Genomic DNA, 25,497 nt, shown 5'->3' with positions numbered 1-25,497 from the left:
GCATTTCTGACGTCTGTGGGGGAAGTGTGTCCTGATCATGATGGACAATACAGTGGCCATGCATTACCTCAACAAAAAAAGGGGGGGGTGGGGAGGGAGGGGGGTAGGTTCACTTCCGTTTTGCAGAGAGGCAATGCAGCTCTGATTCTGGGCCATCCAGCAGGGAATATCACTCTCGGTAATTCATCTGGCCCGAGAGGAGAATGCAGCTGCGGATGCTCTGAGCAGGCAGAGCAGTCTCTCATGAGTGGGAGTTGACTCGGGAAGTCCTTCTGGAGATCTTCGCCCTTTCGGGAACCCCTCAAGTGGATCTCTTCGTGACCAGTGCCAACAGGAAGTGCGAGAGATTCTGCTCAAGGGAATTTCCTCCGAGAGGAGCCTTAGGAGACGCCTTTGTCGTGGATTGGTCATTTCCACTTCTGTACGCGTTTCCTCCGGTCCCCGTCATTCCTCAAGTGTTATGGAGGTTGCAGAGGTTCCGATTCCACATGATCCTCATTGCTCCAGATTGGGCCAGGAGAGTGTGGTACCCGGACCTTCTAGAACTGTCCATCTGCCCTCCAACCCGTCTTCCCTACCAAGAGGATCTGCTCTCACGAGCGAGGTTGGGAGGGATGGAAGGAGGGATGTCGGGTTCTCCACCCAGAGGTCAGGACTCTCAACCTTCACGCTTGGTATCTGAAAGGTTGAGGTATAAGGATTGGGACCTCCCTGGATGACGTGATGGAGATGTTGCTTTCGGCCAGGCGGCCAGCAACAAAATCCCTGTACCGTTGGCGTTAGTTTTGCGACTGGGGCAGAGGACAAAATGTTGATCCTTTTCACTGTTCTATTCCCACGGTTCTTTCTATCCTGCTTTCTTTGGCCCACAGGGGCCTTCAAGTAGGTACCATTAAAGGTTACCTGGCGGCGCTGTCCATCTTCAAGTGCTCGTCTGAAGAATGTTCTTATTTTAAGATTCTCTTGATTTCCCAATTTCTTGAAGGCCTCACTGTGTTCCCGCCGTCCCCGTTCCAGGTGTCGGTTTGTGATCTGAATTTGGTCTTGAAATTCCTTATGGGTGCTCCATTTGAACCTTTGCACTCTTGTCCTTTGAGACTGTCTTTCAAGACCGTGTTCTTGGTTGCGGTTACGTCGGCTCGGAGAGTCCTAATATTGCAGGCACTTTCATCTAAGCCGCCCTTTACCATGTTCCACAAGGATAGGGTTGGCCTGAGGGTATGTCCTTCCTTTCTAACTAAGGTAGTATCTCAATTTCATTTAAGCCAGAAAGTGGTTCTTCTGTCTTTCTATCCTATCCTCCTACTCATCCTGGTAAGGAAGAGGAGCGACTTCATAGGTTGGACCCTGGGAGAGTTCTGAGCTTTTATATTTCTGGGATGTCCAGGGTCGGAGTGGACGATGAACTCTTTGTGGGATATGCTGGACACCGATTTGGCCAGGCTGTTACCAAACAGACCTTGTCCAGGTGGATTATCCTCACCATTGCTGAATGTTACCGATTGGCGGGCAAGAACCCTCCTGAAGGGTTGCGGCCTCATTCCACTAGGGGCATGGCTACTTCCACAGCCGTAGCGGGGAGTTCCTATTAGGATTATTTGTGACGCAGCCACATGTGCTTCTATCCACACCTTTGTCAAACATTACTCCCTAGATAGGCTCCATTGGCAAGATATGGCCTTTGGTAAGGCAGTTCTTTATTCTGCCATCTGATTAGGTATTCTCAATTATTTTCCCTCCTCCATTTTCTGGTACTGCTTTTGGAGTCAGTCAAAGATGTGGAATCCATTGGAGGACACAATCCATTCGAAGAACAAGTTACTTACCAACTGGTAACGTTCTTTCGACTGGATGTTCCTCCAACGTATTCTACATCGCCCTCACAGCCTGCCCCTCTGAAGAATGTCCTATGCTATTGCAGCTGCATGCATTGGATATGTGCATGTCACACGTTATGGCGGAAAAAACATAAACTTAGGCTACGGGCACCGTACGTCCTATTTATAACATCCGGTGACGTCGACAGAGGCCTTCGAGGGACATCGACCCGACGCAAGACGCCCTCTGCCGAAAAAGTTTCCGAAGTACACAGCTGTGGACATTACATGTCAAAGATGTGGAATACATTGGAGGAACATCCAGTCAAAAGAACGTTAACAGTTGGTAAGTAACTTGTTCTTCTGTTCACTTTGGTGAACAGCAGTTTTTCTACTAGGTCTATGCCTAAAGTGATGGCATGCAAGTTAGGCACACTTTTCAGCATTTAAAGTTGTTGGCTAGGTATGCAGGCATTATGTAGGTAAATTACAGTGCATTTGAGGTCACCATCTCAGTGTGTGCTGTAATTTGACAACCTACTTAAATAAAGAGCACATACTTTGTATATACAATTGAATGCTGAAAAATGTATGCAACTTACGGTTGGCAGACTATGGGCCTCATTTCACGGATGGGGGTAAGGATTTACCGGTACCGGTTAAATACCGGTAAATCCTTACTACGAGGTCCCTTTGCGGGTTGGGGGATTTAACGCCTGCTTTTTGCAAACGTTAAAAACCAATTCGCAAAGGGACCCAGGGAGCTAATTACGGTACCGTAATTAGCGCCTTCCCATTATGCCCTATGGGGCAAAAAATGGGAATGGGGAAGGGCAATGGTGGAAGGGGGAATTACCGCCCCGCCAACCTTGGAATGGGGTGGTAATTCCCCTTTCTGCCAAGGCGGTGCCGGTATTTTACCGGCATGAACCATGGCACTAATAGCGCCATGGTTCTCCGCCATCCGTGTAATGAGGCCCTATAACTTCGACCTAGTCTAGGTTTTTGGTTCATGTACTATACTGCATATTACATGGGCAAATGCTGGCATCGTAGGGGTGGGGGGTTAAGGGCTTTTGCAGGGTTGTTCTTACAGGGGCAGATGCTGGCAGTACTTGTGCAGCAACATCAGATCTGTTCTTACAAGGTGTGACGAATCGCAGGATTCAGTCACTTCTACCCAGGGGTGGAGCCTTTCCCTGTGAGGCTAGGGAGGTGAGCCTGCTACGTGATGCCTTCCCTAGTGGTAGGGGCAAGTAGAATCTCACCGGGAGACAATCCAGCTTAGGGGGGGAAGCACTCCCGTTCTGAAGAGGAACTCCCTAAATCACTCCTCTATAAGTATAAATCCTCTCTGGTTTTTGTTAGTGGTGTACAGAAACCTTAAGTAAACCTCACAAGAAATGAGAAGACAAGACGAGTAATACAGAATACTCCACCAACAGAGAAGGACTCTCCGTTGGGGAAATCCTGGCATTGCGTCATCAAGGAGGGGGAGAAGCCCGGGAGCTTCAAATTAGCTGTTCAAGGAACACTGAAGCAGCAAGGGGACATGCTGTTCCCAAGCTGGCGTAGGAAGCTGGCGTGTACAGTCTACATGGGTGAAACCTGAACCGGAGGAAATGGAAGCCCAGGAGCCAGAGACGAGCGGCATAGTCCAAGGTGGTGACGTGACCGAGAGTTGTTGGACTGGTAAATCCAACAACTACACCGAGACCACTTACCCGACTGCAGCATAAAGTGGGTATTCTGAAGAAGAGAAGGAAACTGAAAAGCCAACCTGACACACAGAGGAGGACCCCGTCCTGAAGGCATCCCCGGTAATGCTAACCCTGAGAGTTCAAGGGAACTGGGAAGGTGGTAGACTCGGGAGGGATACTAAGAATAACTAAGAAAAGCAGAGTGATAAATCATTTTAGGATCAGTCCTACTTGGCCTAGCCAAGTGAAAGACTTTGAATAGAGAAAGTCTTGAGTTTAAGAAACGAGAAAAGAGATGAGAATCTTAAAGGAGGAGAAAAACAAGTGTAAAGTACTGTTGAGAAAGTGAGGAGCCCAGTATTTGAACTATACAACTTGTTCGCAGACAGTTCTTGCTAACTACTTTGAATACATTTCTAAAGTGAACTCGCTAAAAAGCAGACCACAGGAGAAGGGAGTCATTCCCCTATTCCTTAGTTGTTTTGATAGGGACAGGGACATGTTATTAGTTTTGGACAGAGGACGGTTCTTCCTGTTGAACTCACCGAGAACTAACAAGCACCCTAGTTAGATTGTTGGGTAGGGAAAACCTGTAGCTTAGTGAATGTTGGGAGTTCTGCATTTTTCTTTAATTAATAAATATTCAAAAATGGAAGACTCTAGTATTTGTCCTTCTTCTGATCCACCACATATGGTGCCAGGTGTGGGTATTGGACAAAGTTTGTATGCAGCACCCTCTGGGAACACTACAAACAACTCTGACTACAGCTATAGGAAACCCAATCTTTTGGTACAAGCTTGTACTACACAGTTTTTGTAGCATGTTAAGCAGCCAGACTTCTCTCAAGAGGGGTCAGTGTGAGCTGTAGGGGAGTTAGAGACAAGTATTCAATCAAACTCTTACAAGGTTTCTTGAATACACAATTATTAATTTATCAGTCAGTTAGAATAAGTCTTCTTCAGAAGGGAGCAATACATTTTTCTCTAAACCAGTTGCTACCCTTTTGGGATGGCCCACAGACACTATCTACACCCTCAGGTGACTTCAATTGCTAGAGTGCTGGGGACATTAATATATCACTGTTGCATTTAGAATCGTATAGTAATAAGGAAGAGCTTATTTAGAACATACAAGGGACCACAAATCTTCTTAAGCAGGCAAGTACTTTCAGGTCCCCCAATAAGTCATTCAGTGAAAAGAGGCTAAGCCAAGTAGAAAGTCTTTGCACATTGTTTTAGAAGTCTTTGAAGAAAAGAAGGATCAAATGTAGGGCCAGAATGTTGTTAGACTTGTGAGTAGTAGAAGATGCAAGTAACTACAGTAACGGGTAAGTTCTCTCCGACTTTGTACAGTACCTTTTGTATTGCAGAAAAAGTGCAGCAGATGCCTTCTGTTCCTGTGCAGCTCTGCAGATCTCACTGTTCCTGGGCCTCAGACGTGGGGACAAGAGGGAGGACTTCTGGGGACTCCTGCACTGCAATGGGACGGTCTCCGCTCGCAACCGGAAATCTTCAAATCAGTGGCTGTTCTGTGTTTCAGCTCCTCGCGTCTACCGCAAATAGAAACACTGCGGTTCCTGGCTGTCGGACTTTCCTTGCTTCTGGGGGCCTGTACTCTGTTGAGGGGTGCCCCCGGCTCGGTCAGTCCTGCTTCCTGGGAGTCCGGAGGATCTTCCTGGAGCTCTAGGCCAGCTTAAAAGCAACGCACACAATCTGGTGTTCCTCTCCCTGGCTATACGGTTTCCAGCAGCAACTCTGTGGAAATTCAACCAGCTCCAAGATGGTTGTCTAGGTGGCTTACTTTGGAGTTGGTTGGTCCCACCAACTTGAGGGAAGAAGTCATCCTTGCAAGGGCTTCTCTGTTGACACAAATTTGTAGTTTCAGCACAGCAGCAGGGCTTAAACCAGGCAAACCAACGGTCCAGGAGTTTCAGCACGCGTCCTCTTCAAGTTCTTCTACGGTTCTTTCGTCCAGTGGTCGACTCTGCCTTTCAAGCCAAAAGCCTCGCCTTTTATTCAGTTCTCTCCCATTCATTCCAGCCTAGCTGTCAGTCACCCAGCAGGGTGGCTGTCCTTGCTGGACAGTCGGTCTCCCAGGAGGCCCAAATGCACTCTGTGGTGATTGGCCGGCTAAGCACAGGGTGTTTCGGGCACCTCCCTTACTTCCTGCCTACCCCAGACAACTTGGAGCCAGAGGCGGGCTTCACTCGTGAATCCAGCCAAAGGCAAAGCGAACAATGGGACCAAACCTGGTTTGGCACGCAGAGTAAATCTAAAGAAGGACATTTCCACAAAGAAATGGCGAAAAAAGACAACCAGGCCATTTTGACAAAAATGGCACCTTTTGGGTGGTTTACTGCAGCTGCAAATGCAGCCCGCGGTAAATGCACACCACGGTAGTTAAAACAAAACCACTGCCACCAGAAATTCAGTAAGGAAAGGGTAACATCAAAAAGTTACATGAGAAGCTAGACATAGGGGATACTAGGTAACCCCTACAGCACCCTATTGTAAGATAGTGTGTGCTGGGTCTAGAAAGTTACAATTGTAAGTAAAGTCAATTTCACGTTACTGCTCTGGGAAACAGTAGTTTATCCCAGAGAAGGTATTTAAACCTTGGGGAAATCTGAAAAACTTCCCTGTGCCACTGCACTGAAGGTGCTGTGTGACACAATGTAAAAGATGATGCCTATGGAGTTTGTCAGGCGCTGTAACCAAAAGAAACACAAAGCTCAGAAATCACATTAAAATACCTGAGCGAGTGGGGAAAAAGTGGCTCACTCTCTCAAGGTTAAAAAAATCAAGTCCTCAAAATCCAGCAAAGATGCTGGGGGTCTCCAAGGTGGAGGGAATTGGCACATTTTTGAGAATTCTCCCTAACGATGGGGTGTGGACCATCTGATTAAAAAAGGTGGGGGCCCCTACAGTTCATAAAACTAAGCCCCAAATCCCATGCACCCACGGTGGCCACAGAGTATATCTGCCTTGATTTACTAAGCAACACTGCAATTACAATAACGGCAGGCGAAAGACGTCTTAATTCCTAAGGGGTTAGTCTTGTCACCTCCCAGGGGAACATATAAAACTAGCTTCGAAGTCCGGATTATCCTGGAATCAGGGGGAGGAATCATTGATCCCAACTATAGGGATGATGTGTAACAAGACTTCACAATCATGGGAAAATCCTTATACGGTGAAGGAAGGGAAAAAGATTGCCACAAATGCCTCAAGAAGTACAGGAAAGAAAGGATACTGATGGAGGTTCTCAAGAGTTTGGTGAGGCAGACAAGTCAGACCTGTGCAGGAAGCTGAAGAAATAAGTCTCCTGCATGACTTAGCCTTTGGCAGAAAATGACCCCCATATTGACAGAGGCCTCCAGTCCTCCCAGAGGAGGAAGGTAGGAATCTGGTTGGGTTTTTTTTTCCTTAATTTAAAGAACGGACTACTATACCAGGGAGATAGTGCTCCAGAAGGAAAACCCAATCACAACTTGTAATTCCTCGAAGTCACCGGAGAGTGGTCTTGGAGTTGTCTTCCTCCCACTTGACCTCAGGCCATCAAGGAGTCGGAAAGACTCAGTCGAGTGACACCGGAATTCTAAAGGCCCGGGGCATTTGCAGATGTAAAGAACTTTGTATTGACTTCCGTCTTTGTCAGAAAACAGCAGCTACCCCAGTTCCACTAGCCCCTTTGCAGTGTCTTCCTATCATGATATTGTAGGACTCCTAGAACCATCTAAGTTGGGGAATTTATTTATCCTAGTTGTTGATTATGCCACCAGATGTCCAAAGCTTTTCAGCTGAGAAATAACAGCAGTCAGCAAATCCTGAAACGCTTATTCCCTTCCTTTCCCAAGTAGGATTTCCATTGAAAATATGGACAGATCAGGGTACCACCTTTTTTATGTTCCTCCTCATGTCTGAGGTAAAGGAAAGCCTCCACATAAAGACTCTGAGGACCTTGGTCTATCACCCCCAGACCAATGGTTTTTTTGAGCGTTTCAATCCGACACTTAAAAGGATTGTAAGGAAGCTTAGAGAGGCAGATGGTAAGAACTGGGGCGCCATGATCCCATGGGCCCTTTCTGCCGTAAGAAAACCTCAGACCTCTTTGGAATTCTCCACCCCGCCCATTCCCCATTCTATAAATTTCAGATAGCTCAAAACCTAAAACACCTGACCATAATCTGAGAGATTGTGTAATAACATCTGGGACAGGCCCAGGACAGTCAGTAGACCCATTATGATAAAAAGGCTGTTTTTTTCCCGCGCTCCTTCTCAGTAGGACAACTAGTTTTACTGCTGTTGCCATCAACGGACAACAGAATGCTATCCAAATGGTTTGGTCCGTATTAGATCTTTGAAAGAAAAGGCTCATTTAACTACCTAATTTCCCAGCCCGATAGACCGAAAACACAATTATATCATGCGAGTCACTGTGACAATAGCTACTCTGCTCATGAATATAGGAAAAGAAAATACATGGATCTCTCCTGACCCATCTCGCTCTCAGCAGGTAGACATTGGAGATTTATTTGCTCAGTTCAAAGAAGTCTTTGTAGATTCTTCCATAATATCAGAACACCTCAAAGGAAAATTATAAATCTCAGACCCTACCAGATTTCCGAGTCCAGAAAGAAAATAATTGAAGAGGTAGAGAACATGATCCACGCAGACATTATAGAGCCCTCAGAAAGCCTCCGGTCTTCGCCAATAATCTTAGTTGCAAAACCTGGTCAATCTTGGAGATTTTGCATTGACTTCTGTAAGCTGAATGCAATCTCTCAGCTTGATATTTATCCAATTCACCCGAGTAGATGATTTGATTGACAAACTGGTCAGCGCCAAATGTAGCTCCATGATTGACCTCACTAAAGGCTATTCGCAAGTTCCCTTCATTCCCTCTTATAGAGAGAAGTGCTTTCTCAACCCCTCTGGGGGGGAGGGGTGATTTCACTTTACAGGATTACCCTTTGGGCTACATGGGGCACCGCAACTTTTCAACGCCTAATGGGTAAAGCCTTGCTACCATTTTCCTATTTGTGCAGCGCCTATCTTGATGATATAGTGATCTACAGTGAGAGTTGGTCAGGTGAGGTATTCCACCTATGTGAAATCGTCCGAGCCCTAAAGGCAGGAGCTGACTGCCAATCCCAAGAAGTGCCACCTAGCCAAGTCGGCAGTAAAGTACCTGGGATTCTATGTGGGTAACAGCCTACTCCATCCTCGAAGAGAAAAGATTAAAGCGGTACAAGAGGTGTGCAGTCATAATGTCGACATCAATAATGTCGACAGTCAAAATGTCGACAAATTAATGTCGAAAAACAATGTCGACAAACAAAAATGTCGACATTTTTCGATATTTTTTCGAAATTTAAATTAGTGCATGAATAAATAAATAAATATATATGATGTGGTGAGTATGAGGGGTGGTTGGGGGGGTGTGGGGGGGTGGCAGGGGGGTGTTGGGTGAAGGGGGGGTTGGGGGGGGGACCCCCCCATAGTAAATACAATTTTTATTTATTTAATTATTAAATAAATAAATAATTGGTATGTGTTGAGTATGAGGGGTGAAAGGGTGGTTGGGGGGTGTGGGGGGGGTGGCAGGGGGGTGTTGGGTGAGGGGGGGTTGGGGGGGGGGACCCCCCATAGTAAATGATCCTTTTTTAGTTTATTTATTTATTTATTAAATAAATAAATAATTGGTATGTGTTGAGTATGAGGGGTGAAAGGGTGGTTGGGGGGTGTGGGGGGGGGTGGCAGGGGGGTGTTGGGTGAGGTGTTGATAGTTTTAAGGGTTTATAGTCATAATGTCAAAAAAAAAATGTCGACATTTTTTTTTCGAAAAAATGACTTTTTACATTATAAGTATAGGATGTCGACATTATTATTTTCGACATTTTTTTTTTCGACATTATGACTATAAACCGGTACAAGACACTGCTCATCTAAAAACCGATGGAGAGCTTTGTGTGCTTTTGGAGCTGACTGGCTACTATCAGATATTTATACCAAATGATTCCTCCATAGCAGCTAGACTTACCGATCAGCTCAAACGCACAACTCCAAAAATGTGTTATGGGACACTCAAGACCAGTAGTTTTAATGGATTAAGGAAAATCATGGTCCATGAACCAGTCCTAAAAATCCCAGACTTCAACCGAGAGTTCATTTTGCAGACCATTCCATCCAAAACCGGTCTTGGAGCAGTTTTGTCACAATGGCCTATAGAATCCTGTACTATATACAACTAGAAAATGCTTTCTGAGGGAGCAGAATTACCCCACCATAGAATTGGAAGCACTGGCCATCAAGTGGGCAGTGACTCATCTGAAATATTGCGTAAATGGAAGAAAGTTTAGGCTGGTCACGGACCATTCTCCCCGGAGGATTTTAAGAAAATACACTAATGCTTAGATTATGAGATGGTTCTTAGACCTCCAACCATTCTGTTTCACTGTGGAACAACGAAAGGGGCAGGAGCAAGGAAATGTGGACTTACTTTGCCAATTTCCCATCTGTGAACTAGGGCAAGCTGGCAAACCAAGGGAAAAGGGCATGTGACGAATCACAGGATTCAGTCACTTCTCCCCAGGGGGAGCCCTTTCCTATGAGGCTGGGGAGGTGATCACACTATGCGATACCCTCCCTAGGGTTAGCGGCATGCAGGTCCTCTCCGGGAGAGACTGAGCCCCTTGTGTCCCCAGAGGGGGACAAGGACTTCAGTTCTGAGAAGAACTCCCTTAATCATCACTGATGGAGGAGCAAGCTGATGTTTCTTATTGCTATACAGAAACCTTAAAAGAAATACGTGTTTGATACTGAAAATATCAGATGAGTAATAGAGTACTCTGGGTAAGTCCCAGGATCACATCATAAATGGAGGAGAGTGAGAGAAGCCTGGGAGCTTTAAATCAGCTGACGGTGAAGGTAAAATATCTGAATTTATCCCGACCTCGCAAGGGGTAAAACAGGGATGTATATTAGCCGTTACACTTTTTAATTTGTATTTAGTGGATTTTTAACTCCATGTCATACCATCTAATGATGTCAAAATAGGGCGTACTAAAATAGGTTGGCTAGGCTACGCAGACGGTTTAGTACTAGTAGATTATACTCCTAAAGGTCTGCAGACTAAGCTAAACGCCCTGGAAAAGTTTGCAACAAAGAATGGATTAAAAATCAACATTGGAAAAACTAAAATAATTCTCTTCCTAAGAAAAACGAAGTACTAAAAATACAGGGTGGTCGATTGATAAGCAGCGGATTGTAGTGGTTGACTGTTATAGATATTTGGGAGTCCTATTTGATAATAATCTGCGGTGGGAACAGTGGTTTGAAATTAAATCTTAAATGTAAGAAGATCACAATGGCATTAAGCCGTTTTATAGGGTCCCAAGGAGGGTGTTCTGTTGGTCCCATTTTATTACTGTCCTCCTCTAAGGTCGTAACTTGCTTGCTGTATGGTGGCGAAATATGGGGAAAACAGTATATAAATGAGCTAAAAAGATTTAAAGCAAAGAGTTTAAAGATTTTATTTAGAATGCCAAAAGCACTTTCTATTGAATATATTTTACTTGAATGTAATGCGACGCGGATAAGCCATATCTTAGAGTATAAGATGGCTATGTTTGTTAAATTAAGTGCGTTGAGTAATGATACTTTTATTGTGGAGCTCTCTGGAATGTTGATAATGCCGTGATCTATGCACTATTTATTCTATGCAATTTGTCTACTTCATATGGTCTAAGGACAATGCGTACGACTGGTTAGTGCTATCAGAAGTAAAGATAAAATATTTATTGAAAAAGACAATTCATAACCTAGGTAAAGAGTCATGATTGAGCTTGCAACGCAAGTTAAGTGGTATGTACTTACAAAATTGGCTGTATACCCATGAAAGACCGAAATACCAAGTCGCCTTGCCAGACAGTAAGATAATTAGGTGCTTCCTACTATTTAAATTTAATATGTGCGATACATTAGAGCTAGTAGGTTAAAAATGCAGTATTCCAAGAGAAACGAGATTGTGCAGACTGTGGGACACAATCTATAGAATCAGCTGAACACATCAGCTGCCAATGCAAGAATCTGAACTCTTTAAGAGCCAAATATTTGAAAGCATATGATAATGCCAGTAAATGTGATAATATGAATGTAATATGGGAATATAATCCATCACATGATGAAATTCTATGAGCTCATTTTAACTGTTCTTAAACAATTGTCTATTGGCATTCTTTTATAATAGAAAATCTTAACTATGTTGAACTTGATTTATGCTGATGTTTTTATCTTGTTTTTTAAGTAATTCTATTATATTGCTGTCTGTTATACGTAAAGCCTTTGTTGGCTATAAACGTATTGTAATAAATAAATCGGCTGTGTGCGAGGAACGTTGAACGGGAGAGGAACGTGCCGTTACGAAGCTGGCCGGGAAGCTGGCGTGTACAGGCAACACGTGTAGAACCCTAACTGGAGGAAACGGAAGCCTGGGAGCCCGAGACGAGTGGCTGAGACCAAGGTGGTGGCGTGACCGAGAGTAGGTGGACTGGGAAACCCAACAGCTACGCTGAGGCCACTTACCCGACTGCAGCACGAAGCAGGTATTCCGAAGAAAAGGAAACCGAGATGCCAACCTGACACGCAGAGGAGAGGATCCCTTCCAGAAGACACGCCCATGGCGCTTAGGTAACTGGGAAGGTGGTAGACCCGGGAGAGATGCCGAGAATAATGGGGAGGAGCATCTTTCTCATCCCAGTGGGGACTTAATGTTAAAATTGCCAGAGAAGAGTGACAAACTACATAGGAGCACACATACTAGTCTCAGTAACGACGGAATAACAGAGCAAGTTAAGAATCATTATCTGAACACTCGTAAGTTAAAGAGATGGAGAAAAGTGAGAAACATTACTGGGACTCGCATATTTGTCCCAGTAACTACCAAGTGGTAGAGGAGAGTGATAATAATTTTGGGAACACTCCTACTTGGCCCAGCCAAGTGAAAGAGTGTACATGGAATAGAGAAAGACTCTTGTTTAATAAACTAGAAAAGAGAAAACGAATCTTGAGGGGGAGGAGGTGAAACAAAGTGGAAAGGACACGGAGAAAGTGATCAAAGTAGTTACAAAGAACTATCTGAATACATTACTAAAGTGAACTTGCTGAAAACCAGACCACAGGAGGAGTCTTTCTCCTGTGCCTTAGTTGTTTTGATAGTGGCTGGAACAGGTTGGATTCCTGCTGGTCAAAGGACGGTTCCTCCTGTTGGGATCACTGACGACTGGTGAGCACCCTAGTTAGATTGTGTTAGGTAGGGAAAACCCACAGCTTGGGTAAGGTTAGGATCTTTGCATAAACAAATATTCCAAAATGAAAGACACAAGTCCTTGTCCTTCTGACCCACCACAAAGGGTAAAGCCCCATGAATATAGTCTTACATTGATAATACTGGCATTGTATTGTTTCTTTGCCATTCTGTATTTGTAAAACATTCCACCTAGGAGCTGGGCATCTATTTGTTATTCTGTGCATCTACTGCATGTTCATCCTGTGCAGAGTTCCCTGCTTAGTTGTTTTCAACCTGCTGTGCCCTCTAATGAAAGAGGTTGCACCCTATTATTGACCAGTGATAGCTAGCCTTTAAAAAAATAAGGATTAATTGGTGCCTATTGGGGGAATCGCTGCTTTTTTGGGGGAATAGGTTGGTCTCTTTCTTGGGGCCGCCAGTCTTTCTGCTATCCTTAAGTGATAACAGTTTTTAGTGCTGACTTTCTTGCCATTGTGATCCATTTACTAGGCTACTGGTACCCAGGGCTCCCCCCTGATAAGGTGGCAAGACTTCCTAGTGTCTCTGCCAACCCTCCTGGCTGGGAACATTCAAAGACTGACTCACCTTTCCTAAAGTACCCAGTAAAGGGGCCAAAATCGCAATTTCAACTTTGGCTGCAAAGACCTAACGGAGCTTCCTTTTGATGCTCAATTTCGAGAACCTTTGCAATAGGCCGACCTGAACATAGTTTCTCTGTTCTAAGCTTGTCAGAGCCACAAGACTTTGTAGCTTTACGAACCACTCCACGTAATTGGATCTAGTCGCGTCAACTCACTGCTGAAGTCTGTCTCTGCTTTTCTTGCATTGAGAGACCATCAAGCCACACCAACTCTACATAGCCTTAGAACCGCTAGCCGTTGGCTAACTACATTGTTTTGTAGAATCACGTTGAGCAAGTGCTAACTTTGGCGCATTGAAAGCATGCAGAAACCTGGCTGACTGCTGTTGAGATTCTGAACCAGTGTTTTAGAAAAGGTGCAAATCAGTGGCTCTATTCCTCCCCCCCCCCCCATCCCCAGCATTGTTATATGGGCCCTTGTGACATTTAAGACCCCATTTTATGCATTGAAGCCCTATTCTTGAATTTGTTTGGCTATTCAACAAACCTGAACACTCTTTTTCTTACTTGCCCAAAGTGCCAAAGTCTGCATTCTCTATGCATCTCATTAAGAGGTGTATTGTTTAACTATTTTTATTGGACAATGCTTTAATTTGGTGCTTTCCATGCTGACTCGGACACTTGCGACTAGTATGGCCTGACCTCTGCACATGTTACTTTGTGTTGTAGGAGGTATAGAATTCATGTTTTGCCCATTTCGGCTTGGTTTCAGATTGCTTTTGGTCTAGTAGTAGTGTGAGCCTAAGCTGAACGGATACCTTTTGAAAGAATGGCAGGCATAGTAATAGGTAGCAATCGCAATAAACAGAGCAATTTGCATAATGGAGCTGCAAGGATGACCACGGTTCCAACCACTGTTGAGTGGTCATCCTTTGGATGATCTGGTAGACCTTCGGAGAGTTGCTGCACTCTAAAGAAGGTTCTTACCACTCACCTTCCTACCCCCATCCCACTTGACGATCAATGCCCAAATTGGACTGCCGGAGGATACCCAAGTTCTTGAGTGGGTCTGCAGAATCCCAAAAATGGAATTCGGCCCACTTTGTGGGTCTCCTAAACGTTTTTCGGACTGTGACGAACCTAGCAACATAGTCACCGATTACATGGTGTGGAAGTTTCTCTTCCATAGCCAGGGGAAGGACAAAGCTACCTGACTGATCATGGGGGTGGTTATCTGCGGGTGGACCACGTAGGGGAGGATAATCTTCAGGGAGGTAGAAAAATACTGGATTAAAATAATCCTTCAACTGTAATTCTTAGACACCCATGAACCTTTACAACATTTGTATGTCTTCTTGCAATGTAGATGGAGGATTCCCAGGTTTTCATAGCCAACAACTTTATTTACCTTTCCTCCTCCCTTTTTGTAGTACTGAGACAAGGAAGAGGGATGGAGTAATGAGGATGACCAGAAGCATTGTCCAAGGTTGCGTTCTAGGCTTTTGACCATGCTAACCAATGCCAGGAATTTTAAAACTGACACATCTGAACAGCCCAAGAGGGAGCGAGAGGGAGATACTGCAATGGAATCAGACTTGTTCTGATGCTGGTTGGGACACCGGAGACGAGGAGACTGCAGGATTCGGCATAGAGGCTGACTAGAACTGCGTGCAGAGGGATCGAGCCAAGAGAAGCTTGCAGCACTATTGCCCCAAGCAGCTGGAGCCGCCAGACGCCGAGGAAGGCAAAGCGGAAACCAAGCGGCTACCGGGGCGTACTTGTCAGCGGGCAGAGAAGACAGAAAAAGGCGAGGAACGCAGAAGCTGCCAGTGAAGACCGGTAAGCCCAGGGAGAGCTAATGAGATGCCCGGGGGTGGGGGGTTTAGGGGCCTTCAGGGCAAATACCATTGGCGGTGCGAGAGAGCCGAAATAACTGATATGAATGCAATTGACTTGCATTGGTGGCCATCTGGATCTGCATTCAGCCTTAACAGCTGCAGTCTTGAACATGCTGCATGATGGAGCTCTTCTTGGTGGGGGCTAGAGGGTGTGCTCTGATATTTCCGGCACGTTTTTTGGCTGCACCTGTGTATCTAGTAGTTGCCTTTATCATATAGCTGCAGCTTGCTTATGAACTCTATCCCGTTGTCTCCTATTGGGGAACATATTTTACTTACAAACTTTGGTACTCCTGCAACCTAATTCAAAATGTGTACCTACCTGGAGTTGGAGAAATCCATTTTGATGTGGGTCCCTTTTTATTGTTTTTAGGGGAGTGAGTGGCTCTAATTTCATGAATCTCTGCAATTCACACTTTACCATGGGAAGAACTGGGGTTAGAGTAACTCGCTTTGTTTCTGCTTATTTTTCTAGGCGGCTGGAGTGGAGGAACTGGGACCATCCCAGTCCAGTTTGATGTAGCTAGTTGTCGGACATTTGGTGCCCCCCTAGGCCGGGTTATTTGTTTTAAAAAGGATTGTGTTGGACCGCACATAGGCAACCAACATTTGAAAAGGAAGTTATATGGATGTGGATTAAAGGCACTTGTTACTCTGTAGCTGCCATGTTACCAATTCACACTGTAGCTGCTAATGTGTCAATAGACCGGACCCAGAAGAGTATACATACGTGTTTTATTATTGTATTGTCATTTATATAGCACCATTTCCTCATTTGTGTAGCCTCAATGCCCTTTGTGGTTGGAACACCCTCAGTGACCAGATTCTAAGAGTTCACTTTAAGATGTGTGTGCGCATTCTGCCAGGTTAGGACTTAGTAGGGCTGGCTGGGGCCCAGTAAGCAACCCAGAGGTCAGGCACATGGGCGGGTGCTGTTGGCTTTAAGATGGTGCCAGTGCAGGACACTGTATGCCCAGCTATACCGATTGTTTACATAGGTTGTCGCTGTATACTAATGGCAAGGTGTTGAGGCATGTCGGGTTGCATTGTGGACAGATTTGTTATAGCTGCATTCTACAGTGCATGTATAGGGAACCGTGCCTGTGGCATGTGTCCACAGACTTGGTGCGATTTATAGATGCATTTCGACTCTTGACTGATTTGTATTTTTCTTTGGTGTCACTTTCTTAGGTCTTTCAAGACGAGACTGGTCGTTCGAGTGCATCTTCTGGTGGGGCTAGCATACTACATTTTGAGAAGGACCTGGCTGGTGGCATACTTTGAGTGTACTAGGAAATGAATTAAAATGGAACTTGCCACCAAACTTTCTGCATGGAGCATTTTGAAAGATGCTGCTGCTTAGCAAAGCCCACTTTCTGAGGGGGCGTAGCAAAATGAAAAAGCCCAGAAAATTGCATTCTGTCAGTTTGATTAATGGACTCACTGGTTTGGGCACGTCTCCTCCTTGTTGGTTACTTACATTGATCAAATTCATCATAGGGGTCATAGCCGTTGTCTTGGCATGTTAATTGCCACCATGTCTGTGAGGTAGGCTTTAAAGCTTTCAGTAATGGCAATATGTCCTCAACAGCTACCATCTTGAAGATTAAAGTTGAACATAAGTGGGATCATCCAGTGGAGGGGGGTGTTGGCATTAGTTTGCTTGTATATCATCCAGAACAGCAGTTCTTCTTTTTTTATTTTTTTTTAGTTCTTTCTAGTTTATCCATTTGCATTATAGAATCAAACAACTTAGCTTGTAGCAATTAATAACAATGCAATTGATTAACATTAATGACAAATCACTTGATTAAAACCTCGCTAAAATGACATTGAGAATATTCATAAACCATATAGTCTTTACAATTTCATAAACTTTTCATACATCATGATTTCTTGCAAGATTATAATCGACAAACGGAAAACTAAGTGTATTAATGGGCCGTCCTATATTCCTGTTTGTTTTCCTAATTTCAAAAGCACCTCTTTCCAAACATATGCTGCAGCCCCACTCATGACCACCGGAGATTTTATTTTATTCTTATAAAGCGCTACTAACCCATAGGCCTCAGAGCGCTACACAAACAAAAACTTACAAACAACATCAGAGAATAAATAACAGAATAAATACATAGGAACAAACCAGAAGAGCATCAGGAGGATATATAAATTAAAAAGCATTTAGGGAGAGATTTAAAATAGCACACTACAAATCATAAAAAGGAGAAATTAAGAGACCCATTAGAAAAAGGCACATTAAGTTACTGCTAAGAGGTAGAAAAACAATAAATTAAACAATAAGATCGAGATTCGTAGAGCCCATAGGGACATATTTACAATGTTTCAGATACATGGGCAGGGTACCAGCTCCACATCCCACCAAAATACAGTCACTATTCCCTTGGGAACACGAGTTGGCCAAGTCCATTCTGCGCAAGAGTTTCAAATCAGAAGAACACACTACGCCAGGCCCCCGTCCTTGCACTTTGCCAGGCAAGGACTTTATTACGGAGTGCGTCTTTGGGTTCGTTCTTAACTGGTCTAGGGACATTAGAAATAATATTCCGATTGTCCAACACAAGGGCCTTAATGTCTTCATTCTCCAGAGATGGCATATTAGATTTCCTAAGGCGCACAGACCTTAAATTTGTCCTTTTTGGCTTCTGCGACTCCTGATATCCAGCTAAACATGCTGGCACAGGTGCAATGGAAGGTTCCGCCAGAACTATTCTCGGATTCTGTGGTGATTTATTCACTAAAGCAAAAAGGGAGGATGATGCATCCTTACGAAGGGGGCACAGGTCGACCCTGACGCCAGTACATGGAGCCCTCGTTGGGTGAGCGTAATTACTGACTTCTTCATGAAGAGGATCTGTGTGAGTAGAGCAGGTTACTTTAACAGTGGGCCATACACTCATGAATGGAGTTTTTATCTGCTACTAGCCGATCAGTTTGAGAGGAGCAGGACACTTAAATATTGGACAACAGTTGTAGATGGAACATTGGCTGCATGCGCGTTTCTGAAGAAGCAACGCATGATATTTTTCTGCAGAAATATCTAAAGACATGAGCCACGCGTCAGTCCTCAGAGGTGTTACAATTATTCAGCTCAGATACGAGTCTTTTTCCAGAGGCTCCAATACTCGAACACAGCAGTCATATCAGTATTCTTCACAGGAAGAAGGGAGCCGCAATGGTGCAGGGTAGCCCATCACCATTAGTTTCAGAGATAAAGGATGGCACTTGGGAAATCTTGTTGTTTTCTTCACGACTGAGTATTCCCGGAGTGGTTGGGGTTATTAACCTGCCAAATGGAGCTGTTAACACTGACTGCCCCATGGGCTGAGTAACATTTGTTGGACATGCCCATATAGGATAGGAGATAGTGTGAATCGTACTCCAAAATGTATCTTTATGGAGTTGATCCAGGCTGGGAACACATTTTTTTAATATGCACTATGATGACCCCCCCCCCCCCCCCCCCCCCCCAAACTGGACACTCCTTCGATAGATGCCTACTAATCTCAAATGCTCAGTAACACAGCTGACACATTCTGCGATCTAATGGAATGCCAGCCCATGTGCCATGGTACTCTGGTAGCAATATATGAAAACATATATACATAATACAACCTCTTATAAAAGAGGAACACGGCTGAAGAGGGCTTCCAATGGTAAAACCAGATTTAGCAAATTCAGTGCATCACTTTATTTTTATCCAGACTATCTAAATTAGTCAGTCTGTCCCTATCTGCAGTTTTTACTTAAGTTGATAAGTGATATTTGGGGCAGTACTCGTCTGCGGAAGGAAATAAACATCTATAGCTTTTAAATGCATCTGCACCGTTTACTCTAGATCTACACTGAGCGCGTTTTGTAGGCTAGACTTGATACCCAATGCAATCGAATTTAAGTGAACAGGTTCCGGACTGTGCCCATTTAAACTTAATCCCGAGATTGCAGTGCCGAAGCCGCCAGAGCGCCCTAAGAGGTGACGCCCAGCTCACATCTAAGCGCTTCTACCGGGACTGCCGAGGTACCCTAGGATGGAGCCTCGAAGTTTCCCCTCCAGTCTGTCTAACCACTTAAAATGCTTTGAGGGTAAGGCTTCAATGCCATCCAAAACTACTGGGATGACACTCGATTTTTATATTTCAAGGAAGCCCTATGATGTAGCCACCCATCCTCACGATGTACTGCCAAGCTTTTCTGAGGACATTTTGTGTTGCATACATTTCCTAGAAGGCTAGACTGGGACAGGGCGTAATGGTGACCCCCCAACTTCCAGCGTCTCCTTCCCAATCCGCCATCTAAAAGTGGACTTGCATCTTCATTGAGCGCCCATAGCCGTAATCTTGGTTTTCCTGTCGTTTATCATTAAATTACTCTTTGCATAGGTGTTTAATGTAAGGCCAATGGGCGTGTGGTCCAGCAAAATCGTATCATCATGGGCCATCCAGGGTACGTGCTCGCCTGCAATGCGAGGTGGAAAATTGTGGCACGTATGGAATCCCTGGTCCATGTCTGATGCATACAAATTAAAAAGTAGGGGTGATTCCAAAATGGCTGGCGACACTAGATAGACGTGCCGACGGCAGCTCCTGAGCCCGTGGCAAACCTAAGGTGGTTCCACCACCCCCAGATGCAGGCAAAAAGGGCATAATGGGGGGGGAAAAAGCAGTGGCGCCCTAGGAGTGGAAGGAGGGGACAGGAGAAGTTTGGAGGCGTTCGAGGTGCCAGGCAAGGCAGTGAGATGCGACGGACTTGTGGCCGCAAGGTGCAATGCAGTGGGGAAGTGGAGAACACGTCCCGACTACAGGAGGTCCGCAGGTGTGCGAGCGAGGCTCACCCTGGCCACAAGTTATACTCCGGAGGACAGCTGAGCTGGACCAAGGTGAAGAGACGTGGACAAGGGTGTGTGCGAGCGCCCAACCAGACATCCCCACAAACCGAGACAACCACAGAGGACCCGGCCCGGAGGCGCTGCAGCAAGGGGCAAGGACGGAGGCACCCAAGAACGCAGTGAGTCGGGCTGTTCACTCTTTGCCCGGGGGACCAGGGGCAAAACCGCACAGTGCAGCGCTCTGGCAAAGAGGGTGAAAACTACAGCAGAGCCCCTGGCCCAGATCCAAGGCATAGAAGTGCGTTGCAGGGAGGAGAGCAGAGGGCATCCAGGACTAATCCCGCCCTGGCGCTAGTCGACAGACCCGATTAAGCACCAGAGACTGAACGAATACAGCCGCCACGCCCACGGCAGGAATGCCCAGGCTCATAAGCACAGCTAGCCCAGAGACAGGGCTGGGGTCAGAAGATTGAAAAGGGGAGAGCCCCCCCCCTGCCCTTTAAACTCCCAATAGGATAACTGAGTGAGCAAGCAAAACACAGCAAGAAGGGCAGTAAGCAAGGGCACTGAGACTTTGAACCCCCCCAGTTCCCCCCCACTCCGATCCCCTTCCCCCCCTCCCCACCTCCAATAAGGGGAATCAACCATAGCAAAAAACTCTCCGCCCCAAGCTGTACAGTGCAAAAAGAAGTGGGTAGAACCCATGGACGCAAATGACATCTAAAGTAAAAAGGTAGAGCCACGAAAGTGGCGCCCACCATGGGACACATACCAGGCACCCTCCCCACCATGGGTCCACCACTGGATGCAAGGGACTTGAATAGGAACAATATGGACCGCTCGGCGGAGAGCAAGGACACCGCTGAAGCAGATCTTTCAGCACCTATATCAAGGCAAGACTTCCATGGAGAAATGTTGGCCCTCCAGATGACCCTGGCCAAGACTTTCCAAGACCAATTTCAACTAATGTGCACCGCCCTCAACTCAGCCCTTGTTGCAATGAGGCAGGAAGTGGGCCGATTAGGGCAGAGACAGACTTTAGGACAATTAACAGACTTAATTGAAAGGGGCCTGCAGGAGGTGAACAAAGAGACCACAGCACACAGTGAGGAGATGGAACGCTTAAATGTAGCAACTACCAACTTGGAGCTGCAAATGGAGGGCATGGAAAATAGGTGCCGGAGAATTAACATAAGAATTAAACTACTGCCAGAGTCAGTACAGGACAGAGAACTAAAGGAGGTGACTCAGAGGATTTTTGCAGATTTACTGGGAGAATCGGAGGCCGCGACAATAGAGCTGGACCGGATTCGTAGGGTGGGCACAAGGCCCCGGGATGTCTTGGCAGCATTTGCAAAGTATGGCAGAAAGGAAGCAGTCTTGCAAGCAGCAAGACTACAGGAGCCGTTGTTATGTAAGGGTCAACAGATCGCCCTATACCAAGATCTCGCGAACAGCACACTAATCAAGCGTCGCCAAATGGGCCCAATAGTCAAGGGCTTGAACAAATAAGTAATTGGGTACAAGTGGACCTTCCCCTTTTGCACTGGTGTTCGAGTGGGAAGGGGTACAAAAGCTAGTAGTCTCGCTACAGGGACATATTGCACCTGGACTTGGGTCAAGACCAGCAGGGCGAGTGCCCAAACCATCCCCCGCACCCTTACAAGAGAATAGACCGAGGCCCAGACCATGGGAGTGGTCCATGGCGGGGGAAAGGCGCAGAAGGAGAGCGACACTGCGAGGTTCACGACTGAAAGGGCGAGGGGAGGCTAAAGGCAGAGAGGGGACTGAGGGATAGTGGCGGTGACGAAGAGCCCACAAGTATCATCAGTAAAGTGGGTGGTGGATGCACAGGTATGACTAACGGTGCGGGGGCATAGGGAGCACAAACACGTTGGAGTCAAAGGGTGGACAAGCCAGGGAGGAGGATGGAGGAGAGGGGTACATCCCGAAGTTGGGGCCTGGCATTGTGGGTGGGGGGGGGGGGGTGAGGAAGGGGCAGCAGGAAGGAAGTTGGAGGGTATGGGGGTAGACAGAGCTGGGATCAAAGGGACGGAACAGGTGGGAAACAAAAGGGCGTAACTCGGAGTACTCAAGGGGCAATGCTCATTAAAGAGGGGAGGAGAAGCTGGCACGGGCCAAGGTAGAGGGATAAGGGAAACGCAACCGTGAGCGAGACCCACATAATTGCAAGTTCAAATGGTCAACTCCTAATGTGAGAGTGCTTAACACCCGTCTCAAAAGGAAGAAGTTGGAGAGATTTACTAGGGCGGCAGGGCCAGATGTTCGGTCCTTAGAGGAAACGCACCTCCTGAAAAGGGGCCAGGCGCGACTCAAACTAAGGGGCTTCTCTCAGATCATTTTTGCATCAGGCCCGAAGAAAACTAGGAGTAGCGGTGGCCATTAAGTCCAGCATGGATCTCAGGGTTTTGGAAAGCAAAAGGGATAGGGGTGGTAGCTATATAGTAAGAGGATATTATAAGTGATCAGTTTACACCATAGTGTCAGTGTACGCACCCAAAACGGGACATGAGCTATTCATGAGGGGCTTCTTCGGGGAACTGGAGGAATTCGCGAAAGGCCACAATTCTGATGGGAGACCTCAACATGGCTTGGCATAGAGACCAGGCAGGAAGGACTGGGAGGTGGAGCGGTAACATCGGCCATATTGCAAGATAGGTTGGAGTACATGGGGTGGAGGGACGTGTGAAGGAGACTGAAGGGGGAGTAGAAGGGATATACATTCTTATCGGGGTTCATGGTACACCATCTAGAGTCAACTACATATGGGTATCGGCTAACCTTATGAGGAGGGTGTAGGACGTAGAGGTAGGCCCTTTGGGGATAGCCAATCATAAGATGGTGTCAATGAAAATGAGCCTGCAGGGACGCACATTGGGCGTATGGAAATGGAAGATCCCGGGGGAGCTGCTGAGAGATCCAGTGATATGAGAGAACTTGGGGGACAAGATCAAGGCTCTTTTAGCTCAGTAAACGGTCCGAAATGGGAGAGAGCATCCGGTGGGCTGCATTTAAAGCAACCCTTAGGTGGGAATTCATAGTTGCAAGGGCACAAAGGGAGAAACAGATGAAGGCTCTAGAGATCCAACTGGTGGAAGAGGTGGAGGCGGCCAGGAAAAGGGCGAGGGACACCCCACACAAGAAAATCACTAGGGGCCTACAGGCGAGCTGTAGGCAACTAGGCATCCTTGGAACAAAGAAAGCAGATGGGGCACTGTTATTTGTCAGGCAAAAATATTAAGCGAAAGCCAATAAGGCGGACGCACTGCTAGCGCGACTACTGAGGGGAGCAGGAGGTAAGAATAGAAATATAAAAAGAACTTCCCAGTTAGGGAACTCCCGTCTCCTGCACATTATCTAAGGCTAACAAAGCCAAATACTTTAGTTCTCATGTTTGTATATTTCTGGGTGTGTTGGAAAAGTAATCATAAATTTCATATGTACCATCCAATGTGGAAAAGATAAATTCATAGATGGGTAATAAGTCAAAATTCAATAACAAGTTATTCAGTCTTGTACATAATATTTATTGATCAATGAGGGGGTTGCCCAATGCGTTTCAAGATAAATTCTCTTCTTCAGGGACTGATGAATATATTCAGAATATAGTTCAGAATCTTAGAGGTATACTGTGCATTGATATTACAGCCATAAGCAGTACAAACAAGAGCAAATGTCAAATCAAAACATTTAAAATATCAAACTGGTTATTTTTTATATGTAATAATATATGATGAAACAGCTTAGAATGTAGATGTTGTCTCGTTTTAGCAAATCATTTCATGTTTAGGAAAAGCTAAACAGGGACCAATAATATATTGTCCAATGGTGACGTCATGACAATTGATTTCAGGGTCTCCTTTACAGGACAGTGGTGCTCTTATAGGTTCCCTAATCTTGGTCAGGGAAAAGCGGTTAAGCTTAACCTAGAATTTAAAAGCAGAATTGTCATTCTTACCCCTTCAGTATTTCCTGGTCTCGCAGGATAGTGGCTTACTTTCATTAACATGAGGCATGTGTGTCCATGCTCAAATATTAGTGCACATATCTATGGAGTAGGATAAGGAAGATGACACCAAATTAGGGATGAAAGTCAAATTTACTCTGTTTAGAAAAATAGAAGAATACAAAAGGGAAGATACCCGCGCCAAAAATCTGATGCTGTGTGGGACAATGGCGTCCGTTTCTTCAATAAGGTGAGAACTAGTGAACCTAAGGCACTCGTGGTGGTTAGAGTTCTGGGCTTATCTTGACCGTCTCTAGAAGAGAAAGAGGGACCATTCAGTTTAGAAAATTACTGCAATATGTAGAAAGTTCTGTTTTGTCGTTTGTTACTTGGAAGTAATTAGAGACTGTGGGTCAGCACAGTGACACACTTCTGTAGTGTACAATACATAAATAAAGGCCAGTGGTTCGCTGGTAATCCTAAGGAGAAAGGGGTATAGTATAATCGGGCGCTCTGAGTAATGGAGGAGTTGTGGTAGTTCTAAATACCAGCATATTGGTACTTACTTCAAAGTCATTGAAGAGTTCTTAGGAGTTAGAAGGCATCACTGGCTTCACCGAGGTTGTTTGCCCAAATACAAGGTGGCCAGTTTTATGCGTGGCAATCGGATATGATGTCATCACGTTTGTGACGCGGATGACGTAACATATGTAAACAAACGGTGTGTTTTCACCGTGGCGTTTTCGGTAGTGCGGGCTGCTGTTGCATTAGGTCCAAGGTATAAATACTGTAACATAAAAGCATTGTATATCAAATCGAAATTTTTAAAGTTGAAGAGGTATGTTTAAATTGAATTCCACAGAGTGGTCTAATAGTCAAAAGTGAAATAAGTTTTAAATTTTCCAACCTATGGTTTGGTTGGTGTATTATACACTGTATTGGTATCAGTGTATACAAATAAAACATACGGGTGAAAAAGTAATCTATGGTGTCACAGAGCATGATGTCCACTGAAAGTGGGACCTATTAAGAAAAGGGGTCATGTAAGGAGAAATGCCTATTGCCTAGGGGTAATTACCAATCTGTTTGTTGATGTATTTAGAGGAATGTCTTCTCTGCTTTCCATTAATACAAATAATATGTGGCGAAAATTAGTGATGTGCTCACTGATGTATTTAGAGAGATGTATGCTTTTTCTGAATATTGTCTGTCTGATTTAGAGTTCACAATCTAATTCATTTAGTTGTAGTGGTGCAGTCCACACTTATGGTGTTAAAGGTTGTCCACTATCGTAGTCATTTTTTTAATGCACTTATCATTTGAAATATATGTTTGAAAAATTTACCCTGGTGAAGACTTGGACTTAATTAAGCAGTTAGTTG

At 45.3% G+C, this 25,497-nt stretch overlaps 1 protein-coding gene across 3 annotated transcripts in view; it reads left to right on the top strand.

Annotated features, from left to right (window-relative positions):
• Positions 1-25,497, top strand: part of TMEM201 (transmembrane protein 201) — a 353,510-nt gene that overhangs the window by 106,972 nt on the left and 221,041 nt on the right. The gene's annotated exons all lie outside the window — the stretch shown is intronic.

This window comes from Ambystoma mexicanum, chromosome 8, assembly GCF_040938575.1.
Source record: "Ambystoma mexicanum isolate Mex_15411 chromosome 8, UKY_AmexF1_1, whole genome shotgun sequence".
Lineage (NCBI taxonomy): Eukaryota > Metazoa > Chordata > Amphibia > Caudata > Ambystomatidae > Ambystoma > Ambystoma mexicanum.
This window is presented reverse-complemented; position numbering and strand designations above follow the sequence as displayed.